This window comes from Schistocerca americana, chromosome X (assembly GCF_021461395.2).
Source record: "Schistocerca americana isolate TAMUIC-IGC-003095 chromosome X, iqSchAmer2.1, whole genome shotgun sequence".
Lineage (NCBI taxonomy): Eukaryota > Metazoa > Arthropoda > Insecta > Orthoptera > Acrididae > Schistocerca > Schistocerca americana.
The window spans coordinates 800111857-800127191 of record NC_060130.1 but is presented as its reverse complement, the minus strand read 5'-3'; positions in this window follow the sequence as shown (position 1 = coordinate 800127191).

Here is a 15335-nt window from a genome sequence, read left to right as displayed (position 1 = left end):
TAGTCACTTTGCTACACCAGTAGCATTTATCGAAATCTCCATCATTTGGACGTTCGTATGATGATTGAAAGCAGGAATCTAATTAAGATCTGCCACAGTAAAACAATGTCGGAGGACCGAATTCAACATTTTGTCCTCACCGTTGCCAACTTCCGCTTCGCTGCTATTATGATACTGAGTGAACCTTTAGGTGTTTTTCATCCGTTTGCTGACTTTACCAATACTTAAACTCCTTAGGATTTTTTGTTAAATTGGTCGACAATATTTTACTTACCAATTCATTGAATGCTTTTCGCATTGCCCTTCATAGGCCCATTTTTGTCTTCGTACAGCTTTTCTTTGTCAGTGAAGCTTTGATATTGTTTAAATCTGTGGTGCAAGTCTATTTCATTCAGTATCATCTCTGTAACCAGATTTAAAACCAGACAAGAGTCGCAGTAAATACCAACAATAGGTGTGTCTTCTAACACACAGCTGACGGTGTTGAAGTGAAAGCATAATGACACTTCAGGAAATTGTTCGTCATATCACCGCTAACGCGGCTGTCGAGTTATGCAAACAGCGGTGTTGCTGTTAGTAAAGACGGGTGTAAACTACGTGAGCCGGAAGCGCGAGGGCATACCAGTGAAATACTCGACCTTTAAGTGCAAACATTTCCTCTCTCTCTCTCTCTCTCTGTCTGTCGCGACTCTCATACATGAGTCGACAGCTTTAAGTGTAGTGAGGCGAAAAGAAAGCTGATGGATGACTCAACAGTACTGTGAAACGAACTTCCTTTCACTAAAGGCCTCATAATTGGAAAATTCGCCATCTGCAGCATGATGGGAAAGATGTTGAACAATTGTAATGGTATTTTGTCTAAAACTTACATGGTGAGACCGTGGCTGTGTACAATTAATGTAGCTTAATTCTTACGAAGAAGAAAACAGCAACCAGCCACTATTAATACTGCTATTTATTTAGTTAAATAGCGCCGTTACCGGTTTCGAACTGGCAAGTTCATCATCAGACGGCTGTTCACATGATTTTCAAGATACACTTTACATTATCGTCCGTTTTCAATTTCTATTATTCCACTGTGGCGAAGTATTTTTGGTGTGTTGTTGCCCTACGGTAGAAAAACAGTGTTAGGAGCGCCCTATGTGAAAATAACATGAAATATAGCGTAAATAAATGTGTGAGGTTAAGTGGTTATGGTACTTACGTCGAAAATTCCGCGCGATTTTGTTGCGAAGTTGCAGGATTGTATTTTTCGCATATTCCTAAATATATCCAGCACTTACGTAACTTTTACATCACCATATTGTGCAAAGCACCACACATATTGCATAATGTTGTTAAAAGGAGTAGGTTCATGAGGCTACCTTTCAATTGAAGACTACATTCAAATATTGCATCATGTTGAGAAAGGTAGCCTCATGAATCTGCTTGAAGAAATAGAAATATATACACATAAAAGCAAATCACCACATCATATTCTTAATGAACAGACAGAGCTAGCCAATGCAACCTTTCTACAAAGCTTCACTCACCTATTATCCAGTCTAAAACATAAATAAACACTACTCCTTTTAACAACAATATGCAATCAATAATCCAAAGAAAGTATAAATAGCTGTCTGCTCAATGACACATTACTGCGACTGTAAAATTGATTTAAAAATAAAAGTGGTGTGCCATACTACATTTATATTATTACTACTGTCACATTTTTCATGTATCTCGTGTATATGTTGTCACCTGTTTATTGCACTGTATTTACACAATACCATATAAGTAACATTCATACAACTGGCCATCACATTTCCCCAATTTATTTGTAATTAATGCTCACTGAATATGGTATTCTTTATAACATAAATACTTGTAATACTACCTTGATTCTCGAAAAAAAATAATTACTGCTACTATACTTGATTCAAAATTTCAGTGCACCATAGATAGATGTTAATACAATTGTTACTAGCATGTTATTCATTTTATCTCACCTCTATGTAGTCCTTGTATATAGCACAGTATTTACATAATACCATACAAGTAGCATTCACACAAGCTGGTTACTACATCTGTCAACTTCATTTGTAATATTATACGCTCATAATGTAAGGTTTATCTTTGTGTTTTAATTTTCATTAAGTTATGTTGTTTTTTAAAAACAATCATTCTGTGAAATCAAAGCAACCTGTATATTGCGATGTCTCTAAGAGAGAATGTCTCTGACACTGTTGTGTTCGTAAATCTGCAATCTCTGTGATAACTTCACATGTGGCAAATTATTTTTGGTGTGTGTGTGTGTTTGTGTGTGTGCGTGTGTGTGTGGTGCTTTGCACAATATGGTGATGTAAAAGTTACGTAAGTGCGGGATATATTTAGGAATATGCGAAAAATACAATCCTGCAACTTCGCAACAAAACCGCGCGGAATTTTCGACGTAAGTACCATAACCACTTAACCTCACACATTTATTTACGCTGTATTTCATCATTTGGAGGTTAGTTATTTTCACATAGGGCGCTTCTAACACTGTTTTTCTACCGTAGGGCAACAACACACCAAAAATACTTCGCCACAGTGGAATAATAGAAACTGAAAACGGACGGTAATGTAAAGTGTATCTTGAAAATCACGTGAACAGCCGTCTGATGATGAACTTGCCAGTTCGAAACCGGTAACGGCGCTATTTAACTAAATAAATAGTAGTATTAATAGTGGCTGGTTGCTGTTTTCTTCTTTGTAAGAATTAACCTACATTAATTGAACAATTGTATTTTAACCATTCTGACGAAGAATGTATTCCAACTCGAATGTCTAATACCGAATAAAAATGATTTTCATATACTTTCTGTTCTATCACCAATTAACCTCATTTATCAGCAAAATTCTACAGCTGCATACAATAAATGTTTTAATCTTAATGTATTTAAGGCTAGAAAAACACAATACCGTGCAACAATCAGTTATGACCAGCTCATTCACGAGAATCGTATACAAAGTAGTATCTCGCAAAAAAACTAAAATTTTCCTTGAACCAATATACGTTGAAGCATGCAGTACTTTTCTGCTGGTCTGTTACACAGCGCTGTTCGTCCACTGACGTTTTCTTCTGTAGTCGTTACATTCATCAACCTTCAAACATCTCTTGGGCAAAAATAAATGGTTTTTCAAATAAATGAACTTCCACGGGTGGTAGAACACATAGCTCTCCGTATTTTAAAATTGTTTTATTTGTTGGTGAATGAAGCAACCAGCCACATATACTTTTTAAATGTTTTATTTTAGTTTCATAACCAGCTTCAGGCTATCATGTCCATCTTCAGATGGCTAATATTTTTAGCTACACAAATGTTTCGACCAACAGCATATCGTCTGATCCCACACAGCACAAGAATATTTGAGTATTTAGAGCCACTTTATAAGTTGTTTCATTAATAAAAATATGCTAAAGCACTATCATTTATTTATATATGATGCAAAATAGTTATGATCACTTACATAAGGTCCACTAGATGGCGATTTGTTTTTTGTGATCCATGTCATTTTCCATGTTGTTGAATGCCACACATCCCACCTACCGTAAATAAATTATTGTGGCACGCTTCATAATGTTCTTAATGTCAGTGCTGAGCATCACACAAGTGATAGACACGTGATGGTTTTGTTTACAATGCAAAGATTATCACTAAACAAAGATACGAAGATGTTGTTCATTTCGTATTGACCAAGGATGTAAACAGAAGACAGACGACGCGTGGGGTGTGCAAAATGTAACATGTTACTAACAGAAAAATGTTTGCGCACTAAGAGGAAAGTCCGGAGCTCGTGGTCGTGCGGTAGCGTTCTTGCTTCCCACGCCCAGGTTCCCGGGTTCGATTCCCGGCGGGGTCAGGGATTTTCTCTGCCTCGTGATGACTGGGTGTTGTGTGCTGCCCTTAGGCTAGTTAGGTTTAAGTAGTTCTAAGCTCTAGGGGACTGATGACCATAGATGTTAAGTCCCATAGTGCTCAGAGCCATTTGAACTAAGAGGAAAATTATTTTTAAAAGACAGTAGAACAAATAATTTTCAGCGATATCCTTTTTTGTCAGTGGAAATTTTTGACGAAATACTTTCAAGCCAACTGATTGCTTAATATAAATCAGACATATATTTACACACATTTACATATACAGATATATGATTATCATTACTGTTTATAAGTTAGTTGCAGGAAATACAAAATTTAAAACATTGGAAGGTGGGATGAGAGCAACACATTTCTTCATCATAGTAGTTTATATTTATACAATTGCATACTAATACCATAAACTGTAGTGCTGTGACTATTAAGGGTCCAGTTTTTGTTTGATTTCTGTGAACAGCTCAAGGAAATTATACAGAAAATGTCTGTTGGCTAGCTCCAGCTGCTCATTTAGAACGTATTAGGGTGAGATGAGGGTGTGAATATATATTTCTAGTTCCTCTAAGAGGTCCATTTTCTTGCCTTTGTAAGCGGTATGTAATATCTGTAAGTTGTCATTAATGTTAAAAACAGTGTGTCCAAATTGATTCATGTAAGTGGCTATTGCAGATTTATTTCAGTAGTTCGTGATACGTTATACTGATGCTTCTGCCAATCTGTCCAAGATAAAAACTGGGGAAACTGATACGAATAATCCTGTAAATTCCTGATTTTTCTAGGTCTAGGCTAGTGGTTTTGGTGCTGTGGATAATGTTATACTGTATAGTGTTATTGGTACAGAAATTTATTTGAATTTATGTCCTTCGGAAAAGATCGGCAGCTTGGTATGTGATTGTGCCTAGGAATGAAATGTATCCAAATAATTCATTTTCTGTTGCTGGTTGTGAATTTACTGTAGATAGTTTAGTATCTTTAATTTCATTATACAAGTGGTTAATTATTTGTGGTTTATAACCATTATCTTTAGCTACAATTTTGATAATATTGATTTCTTTCTCTTGACAGATGAACTGAGGGTAATTTTATTTATACTGTTTGACATGGACCTGAAATAAGGCATTTTGTACTGCATAGGGTAGCATGAAGAATTATTTATAATTACATTTGCGATGTAAGTTTTCTATGAACTTCAAAAGCATGGTTTTAATTCAACTTTTTTGTTCTACGATCAAGAAATGGACACCCTCTTCCGTCTGATGCTTTGCAGCGAGTTTGATATTAGGGTTCACGTTATTCTTGCCATTTGCAAATGATTCTATTTCATTTTTGAACAAGATGATTGGGTCATCAACATAGCTTTTTAATAAATCAGTTTACCTTTTGAACAGGCATTGGCCCTGAAAAATTTATTTTCCAAATGGTTAATGTAAATATCAGCTAAAAGGTCTGCAAAACTGCTTCCCATTGCTAGGCCACCTGGCTGCATATAGACTTTCTTGTTCAATGTGAAGTAGTTATGTGCTACAAATAATTCTAACATCTTTATGAGTTTGTACATCTCTGCCTTGCAAAACTGTTTGTTTTTATTAAATTGCACTTAATGGTTTTATTAGTTTCATGGAAAGTTTTATATGTGTACAGGCTTACAATGTTCATGGATGCGGATCTTATACTTTCTGGTATGTGCACATCACGTACATAATTAATAAATTGTTGGGGGATTTCTGATAGAGAAGGTGTCTTCAAATATGTAAAAGTTGGTAATGAAATCTTTAAGCTTTTTAATTTTCTATTTGCTGCAACTAACTTATAATCAGTAACGATAATCAAATATCCTTATTATGTCCAATTTATAGTATGCAACCAGCTAGCTTTAAAGTATTTTGTCAAAAATTTCCACTGATAGCAAAAAAGGAACCTACTAAAAACTGTTTCTCCTACTGTTTTTTAGTAATAAGTTTACTCTTAGAGAGCAAATATTTTGTAGCACTAAATATGTTATGTTTTGCATATATCACACATCATCTTTCCTCTGTTTACATACTTGGTCAATAGGAAATGAACGATATCTTTGTATCTTTGCTGAAGATAATCTTGACATTGTGAAATGAACGCTATTTTGTATCTTTACTTAATGATAATATTTGAATTGTAAACAAAAACATCAATTCCATAGCACAAACGTGAGGCTCAAGACTTACATTAAGAATATTATGAAATGTGCCACAGTAATTTATTTACGGTGGGTGTGCTGTGTGGAACTCTACATCATATGAATCGACCTAGAAAATCACATGAGACTTATTTAAGTGATCGCAACTATTTTGCGTTGTATATAATTCAATGCAAGCACTTTGGAATATTTTTACTACTGAAACAAGTTATAAAGTAACACCAAATACTCAAATCTTCTTTTGCTGTGGGGGAGCAGACGACATGCTGTTGGTCAAAACATCTGTGTAACTAAAAGTATTAGCCATCTGAAGATGGGCATGGTAGCCCGGAACCGGCTATAGCACTAAAACAAAACACTCAACAAGTATTTGTGGCTGGTTGCGTCGTTCATTAACTATCATTAGCGGCTGCGGAGTTCAGAAGATCCAACATAAATGAAGTAACATCATTTCATTGGGCGTTAACCGTTCGAAAGATGGAACTTTCTCTGTGAGAAGGATATGTAATTTGTTACTGAATTATAAGGTCCGGTCAAAAATTTTCCGCTCGAAGGCCGTGCAGTCCAGTATCGCCATGAGCATTGAGACAATCGCCCCACCGACACACCAGGTTGAAGATACACCCATTTGGTAAATCACCCTGTCATACTGCGACAAGAAGCCCTAAGTGCATGCTGCACATCCTCGTCCGACAGGAATCGTCGACACTTCAAGACCGTTTTTAAGGGACCCAAGGCGTGATACTCGCATGGAAGGGATTAGGACTATAGGACGGGAGCTCGAGTGTATACCACTTGAGTTGGGATAACTTTTGCGTTTCGACATTTGCGATATGTGTACGTGCAGCAGCACTATTCCACAACGGTTATTTTCGACAGACATGCTGTCCCATACACAATCTTCATTTTCCGATATGTGTCTACCGGTGTTTGTCCTTCGGCAGCCAAGAAAAGATTAACAGCACCTTTGTCCTGCTTGGAAGCATTTGGTAGTAAATTCGCCATAGTCCACGTTTCCTCATTTACCGTTCGTACGTCAGAAAGACACGAATTCCACACAAATCTCTTGCCTCCATGTCGGTGTTTATATATCCGCATAGAACTCGCACAACGTTTCTTGTATGTCGCAGCAACGCCTGAAAACGGAAACTTATTGATCGTCGCTTATGGAAAACAAATTGTCTTCCAATGTTATATTTAATAAAATTTCCACCTACCATCTCCACAAAGTATTCAAGAAAAATTATTTTATGTTATTTGCTCGCAGGTAAATGAACTGTTCCTCTACGCTGCTTACACGAAGTAATTACAATGATCAGCCAAAACATTATGAACACTGCCCTTAGCGAATTTTGATACCGCCTGGTGGCGTTGGCGGCACATGAAGCGGAGCAAACACGGACGGGGGATCACCCTAGCGAAGATGTGGGCTGAAAATAGGGAAATCCGTTACATAAGCGACTTTGACAAAGGGCAGATTGTTATTACGCAGGGCCTGTGAACGAATATCTCGAAAACGGCGAAGCTGATAGAATGTTCACGTGCTACTGTCCTGAGCATCTACGGAAAGAGGTAGGACAGTGAAACTACCACTAGGTGCTAAATGATTGGACGTCCACGACTCTTCACAGAACGTGAGGTTCGGAGGCTTGTCTGCTCTGTAAAGTAGGATAGATGGTGATCTGTGGCATCTCTGCAGAAAGAGCACAATGCTGGTGCACGCACAAGTGTTTCGGAGCACACTCTTCATCGCACACTGTCGAACATGGCGCTCCGCAGCAGACCACTCCTACGTGTTCACATGTTGACTCAACGACAACGCCAATTATAGTTGCAATGACCACGGGACCGTAGGGATTCGATCGTCGATTAATGGAAACGTTTCGGCTCTTCGAGTGAATCACATATCGCTACACTAGATTGATGGTCGTCTCCACAAACGCCATCATCGAGATGAACGGCGGTTGGAAACATGCCGCTGACGCAGGCTGGTGGGAGCAATATTTTGCTATGGGAGCTATTCCCCTGCGCTTGCATGAGACCTGTGGTAGTAATTAAAGACACGCTGACAGCTTCGAAACACCTACATCCCTTCATGCTTGATATCTTCGCCGATGGCGATGTCATCTTTCAACAGCATAAATGTCCATAGGTAGGAACCACAACCGTGTTACAGTGGTTTGAGGAGCACTATAGTGAACTCACGTTAGTGGCTCGGCTACCGTATTCGCCTGATGTAAATCCTATGGAACCCATCTGGGTCGGTATCAGGCGTCATCACAGCGTACGCAAATCAGCGACCCGTTATTTACGCGTATTGCATGACCTTTGCATAGACATCTAATGCCACATATCTCCACAAACCTACCAACAAACTGTCGGACACCTGATACGCAGAATCAGTGATGTATTTCGATCCAGAGACGAACAAACAAGATACACTCCTGGAAATGGAAAAAAGAACACATTGACACCGGTGTGTCAGACCCACCATACTTGCTCCGGACACTGCGAGAGGGCTGTACAAGCAATGATCACACGCACGGCACAGCGGACACACCAGGAACCGCGGTGTTGGCCGTCGAATGGCGCTAGCTGCGCAGCATTTGTGCACCGCCGCCGTCAGTGTCAGCCAGTTTGCCGTGGCATACGGAGCTCCATCGCAGTCTTTAACACTGGTAGCATGCCGCGACAGCGTGGACGTGAACCGTATGTGCAGTTGACGGACTTTGAGCGAGGGCGTATAGTGGGCATGCGGGAGGCCGGGTGGACGTACCGCCGAATTGCTCAACACGTGGGGCGTGAGGTCTCCACAGTACATCGATGTTGTCGCCAGTGGTCGGCGGAAGGTGCACGTGCCCGTCGACCAGGGACCGGACCGCAGCGACGCACGGATGCACGCCAAGACCGTAGGATCCTACGCAGTGCCGTAGGGGACCGCACCGCCACTTACCAGCAAATTAGGGACACTGTTGCTCCTGAGGTATCGGCGAGGACCATTCGCAACCGTCTCCATGAAGCTGGGCTACGGTCCCGCACGCCGTTAGGCCGTCTTCCGCTCACGCCCCAACATCGTGCAGCCCGCCTCCAGTGGTGTCGCGACAGGCGTGAATGGAGGGACGAATGGAGACGTGTCGTCTTCAGCGATGAGAGTCGCTTCTGCCTTGGTGCCAATGATGGTCGTATGCGTGTTTGGCGCCGTGCAGGTGAGCGCCACAATCAGGACTGCATACGACCGAGGCACACAGGGCCAACACCCGGCATCATGGTGTGGGGAGCGATCTCCTACACTGGCCGTATACCACTGGTGATCGTCGAGGGGACACTGAATAGTGCACGGTACATCCAAACCGTCATCGAACCCATCGTTCTACCATTCCTAGACCGGCAAGGGAACTTGCTGTTCCAACAGGACAATGCACGTCCGCATGTATCCCGTGCTTCCCAACGTGCTCTAGAAGGTGTAAGTCAACTACCCTGGCCAGCAAGATCTCCGGATCTGTCCCCCATTGAGCATGTTTGGGACTGGATGAAGCGTCATCTCACACGGTCCGCACGTCCAGCACGAACGCTGGTCCAACTGAGGCGCCAGGTGGAAATGGCATGGCAAGCCGATCCACAGGACTACATCCAGCATCTCTACGATCGTCTCCATGGAGAATAGCAGCCTGCATTGCTGCGAAAGGCGGATATACACTGTACTAGTGCCGACATTGTGCATGCTCTGTTGCCTGTGTCTATGTGCCTGTGGTTCTGTCAGTGTGATCATGTGATGTATCTGACCCCAGGAATGTGTCAATAAAGCTTTGCCTTCCTGGGACAATGAATTCACGGTGTTCTTATTTCAATTTCCAGGAGTGTATTAAGCAGGTGGTCGTAATGTTTTTGGCTCATCAGTGTATATGCTGCCTTACAATCACTTACCAGGTACTCGCACGACATATTTTTGGAAAAGCGGTCCAGTATAGTAAATACAGTCAAACCGACTGCGCACTTGGATCCATACAATGGAGAAATTTAGATAACGAAAACACACCACTGCTGACGGCTAATCAGTCTTAATAAAACTGTCAGTCCAGACGAAACAACTGTCTTCTTTGAGATTGAAAAAAATAGTGCTGGTAAAGAAAACGAATCCATGACTTTCTTACCAGAAGCACAATGCAGACAGTTGCAATCTTACTTTGTCACAGATGAAAGTTATCCGTTCCAGTCGTTCATCGTGTTGAACAGAATCTGGCACGCATTACAGTGGAAATCGTAAAACGTGGAAGGAAGTATCCTGCTGACGAAAATTAGCGGGTTAACGTTTGATTTCGGCCATGGCTCGTATTAAAGTAGGGGTGGTGTCTTGCAGTCAGTTCGACTTTGTGTTGTTCCAGGATATAAAAGGAATCAGTCTAAGCCGCTCCAGTGTAGGTGCTCAATTAACGATGAGGGATTCCTCACCAACAGCAATTTCCTTAGTACTTTTGAGTCTTTAAACGCAGTGTTACCGCTCACCAAGTCTGCTGGCAACGTTTTCCAACTCTGCTAGCTGTTGAAAATGTAAAGTCAGTACTTCGACGTGCTGCTGTATACATATTCTCACACTATCAGACGCATTGATACAGTCTTCGTATCAGTAGTTGCATAATCACCGACTCGGATTCTGTTCTGCTCGTATTGTTCTATGCGAGCAAAGTTCTTTGAATACCAGTGTATTCTATATTGAGAGATGATAATATTCCTTTCTCCGGCAGCTGTAACTGGGCGAACATGTTTAAACTGCACTCCATGACAAGAACTAAAAATTTTTACGTATAAGGGGTTTTGCGAGTCTCTGCTACTATAGCACAGTGGCTAAGACAGAGGACTCGCATTAAGTAAGTATGGGGCTCAAATCCCTGTCCCGCTATTCTGATTTAGTCTTTCGCGGTTTTCTTTAGTAACTCAGACGAACGCAGGAATGCTTCTTTCGCTGAGGACAGGGCCGATTTCCTTCACCACCCTTGTCCGGATTGAGCTGGTACTTCGTCTTTAACATGCACCTGAAAGTATGGGTCCACTTTTGTTCAGAAATGTTGCACTGTAGCCGGCCGCTGCAGACGAGCGGTTCTAGGCACTTGAGTCCGGAGCCGCGCTGCTGCTACGGTCGCAGGTTCGAATCCTGCCTCGGGCGTGGATGTGTGTGATGTCCTTAGGTTAGTTAGGTTTAAGTAGTTCTAAGTCTGGTGACTTCAGATGTTAAGAACCATAGTGCTTAGAGCCATTTTTCGTTACAGTGTCATATCACATTATGTGGTTGCGTTAATCTGAGAAGTATAATCAGTTCGTGAGCGTGAGTACCAAATTCTATGCTTTACATGCAATAGCCGTCAGCTTTTGAAGCCGCTACGATACATATCGGACTGTCAGTTACTGCCAACTAGCGTAGGCTCTGCGTTGTTGCGTGTAACTTACATAGCTGGACTGTTACGAAACATTTGAATGTCTCGCCATGACCAATCTAGGTCACCGTGACATTAGCACTGCACAAAGAGATTATCTTTTGCTAAACGTTTTCTCTGTCGTAACCCTTATTACATTGTGCTGTCGTGTTACGTCTGACATCAAATGTCGCTTGTACTGCTAACAAACTACACCTGTTCGAAAACTAAGAGTCTGTCGCTGTGTATTCGTTCTTCATTATTAAAAAAAAGTACCAATCTACCTGGAAGTTATCTATAATTTTAGGCCAAAACACTGGCACATAAGTCTTGAGATATGAACCTAAAATAAGCGTAATTACTATTCTGCCAGCGGCCTTGTCTCGTTGAATACACCGGTTCTCGTCAAATCAGCGAAGTTAATCAACGTCGGGCGTGCCCAGTACTTGGACGGGCAACCGCTTGGGTACGCCACGTGCTGCTGACTGCTTTCCCTTTGGAGGGAGCAGGGGTGTTGACATTGAATTCATGATCGCCAGTCTTTGCGCCAGTGTTCTGAATTCCAAACATCACTGCGTGAGGATATATGACACTGTTGATAGTGGTCCGTCCACCGGATAGGGACATTACGCTCGGCGGCCCCTCTGTGCTTATTTATTCTCGGCCATAGGTCCGCCATCTTGTGTTAGTGACAAAATACAATGTGCAATAGTATAATTTTAATCAGCAACTCCGCCATTACACCAGTGATGCAAGTGAAGCAGCAAGATGATGAAATCGCTGTGATATCATAAATAGTCAACCACAAGGAAGAAAATCAGCAGAAGACATCACTGATTTCGATTTCTAGCCATCCACTGCCTCCCTCCCTCCCCCCCCCCCCCAAATGCCACACCAGCCGCTACAGTAACAAACAATGGACAAAGAGTTCTAGATTAATCTAGTTCAAGACTGTTTATTTTTAAGTAACATTTCTCTGTATGTATAAACGCCTGAAGATGAACAGAACATGTTCGAAACGCGTTGTATTATGTTAGATTAAACATAAAATAAAAAAGTAACTGGTAGCAGAAATTAGAAATAAATAATTAATCCTCTGTGCTACTCGACAGGAGTAGGTTATGTGGTGGCACCGGGTTTCACCCTCTCTCTTCTCTCATCATCATACAACACAAACAGGATACCGCTCTACACACACACACACACACACACACACACACACACACACACACACATCTGAGAAGTATAATCAGTTCGTGAGCGTGAGTACCAAATTCTATGCTTTACATGCAATAGCTGTCAGCTTTTGAAGCCGTTACGATACATATCGGACTGTCAGTTACTGCCAACTAGCGTAGGCTCTGCGTTGTTGCGTGTAACTTATATAGCTGGACTGTTACGAAACATTTGAATGTCTCGCCATATATATATATATATATATATATATATATATATATACGCCCGTTACAGTAACACTTATCAGATAAAATTAAACGTATAACTCGCTTACTTCGTTAAGGAAAGGTGACGTCGTGAGCGAAGAACACAAAAGCCTTTCAAATAAGGCGGCTGAACCTATCCTTCGATATCCCCCAGCCAACAATGCTGTACGAATTTATTACTATTCGTTCTAGGATGCCAGAAGACCACGAGAAATATGCATTGGAATACTTACAGAAAATGACAAATCATTATAGAATCCTCCTAAAATTCATTTCTTGTAAATGGTGTTATACACATTCATTATAAATAAATATTTAACAACAAACTGTACACGCAGTGACAAATTGGTCAGGTGATCTGTGTGTCGCTACAGGCGAACAACCGGCTACATTCAAACGCAAGCACAAGCGGGAGTGCAATTTTAGAAGGCATATTTTCGGATTTTTAGCACAGCTTAACCGCAATATTTCTACAGATTAGGCTTCGTCAATTGCTGCCAACAATAAAGGAAGGGGATTTATAGTTCATCGTTCCGCGACATAAACAGGAATAGAGACGGGAGACAAGCTCAGACTGAACAAAAATGAGACTTGAAGTTAGCTGAAACTTTGTATAAGGAACTATGGAGGCGCACACCTTAAGTGACATAGAGTAACCACGCGGCTACTACGGTCACAGTTTCGAATCCTGTCTCGGGCATGGATGTGTGTGATGTCCTTAGGTTAGTTAGGTTAAAGTAGTTCTAAGTCTAGGGGACTGATGACCTCAGATGTTAAGTCCCATAGTGCTTAGAGCCATTTGAACCATTTGATACAGAGTAACTATGAAAAACATAAGTTAGAGTGGCTGCAAGGGGATATGATCTCAGTTCTTTGCGAATAAAAGTTCGTAATCTCACCCACTGCGGCACCTTCCTCAGTACAGTTGAGTAGTGAATGTATGCAGTGAATTTACGGTGTATTTATTTAATTCTGTGATTTAATGTACAAAAAGTCGACCACACGAATATAGCGTGTTTAGACGATAGTTCTCTTATACTGAGCACTTGTTGTTGTAAGTCGAGTTTGCAGTAGAAGAACTAATTTCTTTTAGCGGAACGATTAGCTCTGATAACAATGGAGCGTTGACAATTTGTAACTGCAGATAAGTAGTAGGTCGTGAAATAGGTCACCTGTTACTCATGAATCGACTACAGCTCTGAGATTTACGCAAACTGCCCCTCATACTGTTCTCAGCAACATGATTACTCTGCACGATAAGGAAAGATATGGAGTATACTCACTAGATGAAAACATTACAGTATTGTTTCAGAAACAGAAGATTACTCTGGTCAAACAGAGATTGCAGAGTACCATAAAATGTAATGCCAATTCTCGAAATGTGACTTTGTCATGTGCCTCCACTGATAGCCAGAAACTACCTGGCAGCCACAATGGACATTTAAACCGTGCAATGCCAAAAACATAAGCTGGAACATACAAAGAAACAAGGACGTTCTTTAGCCAAGATTTTACTTTCAAACTCTCAACCCAATAATCTACAAAAATATAAAATCGTGAAACTTCCTAGTAGATTAAATCTGAATGCCAGACCGGGACTCGAACCGGGGACTCAGCTTCGAGTTGCGGTCCGGCTACAGTTTTAATCTGCCAGGAAGTTTCATATCAGCACAGACGCCAATGCGCGGTAGTAAACGTTAGAGGATATCTCAAACAACAGAGCAGTAACCCTCTTTCTACCTATGTTTTACGCTTATTATCTTTCCAGGGATGTTCTGATAAATCTGTAAAACTAAGAAGAACATTTTAATAAAGTAAGTGTGGTACTCTGAATGTAGGTTTTATTCGACTTTCATACTCATATATAACAGCATTGGCTTAAAGTAATGGAAAACATTCATTTTTAGTGTGAATTGTTTCAATCGAAGGAAAAATTACTGCATGTTATTAGCAGCACAAAGCTGCCGCTTGAAAATAAGAGTAAGCTTCACAAAAAAATAAACCCAAAAAACCCAGAATATCACAAAAATCGACCATGGTTCTGTAACAAAAATAGTCAAGTGTAGCATGAGAAGAAGTATTTGTGATTGAAGGCTGACAATGTCGCTTCACGTGTTGTGTTTAAATCAGCCATACCAAAGGGGAAAAATAAAAATGTCAGCATCCGTACAGTAAAATTAGAACAATAAAACGTACAAACAAATTATGTAAAAATCATATACTGAGTTCTTGAACTACAACGTATTTTAATAACCGTTTCCCAATTCTAACATCACAGTTCCAGTTCGAAATCTTGTACGGGAAGAATATTTTTATCTTTCAGGCGCAGCTGGTATGTGTATAAAGTTCTCTGTACACCCGTGAAGTCATAGACATGCACATCAACAACAAGGAGACGTATTAAATCACTTGCAAA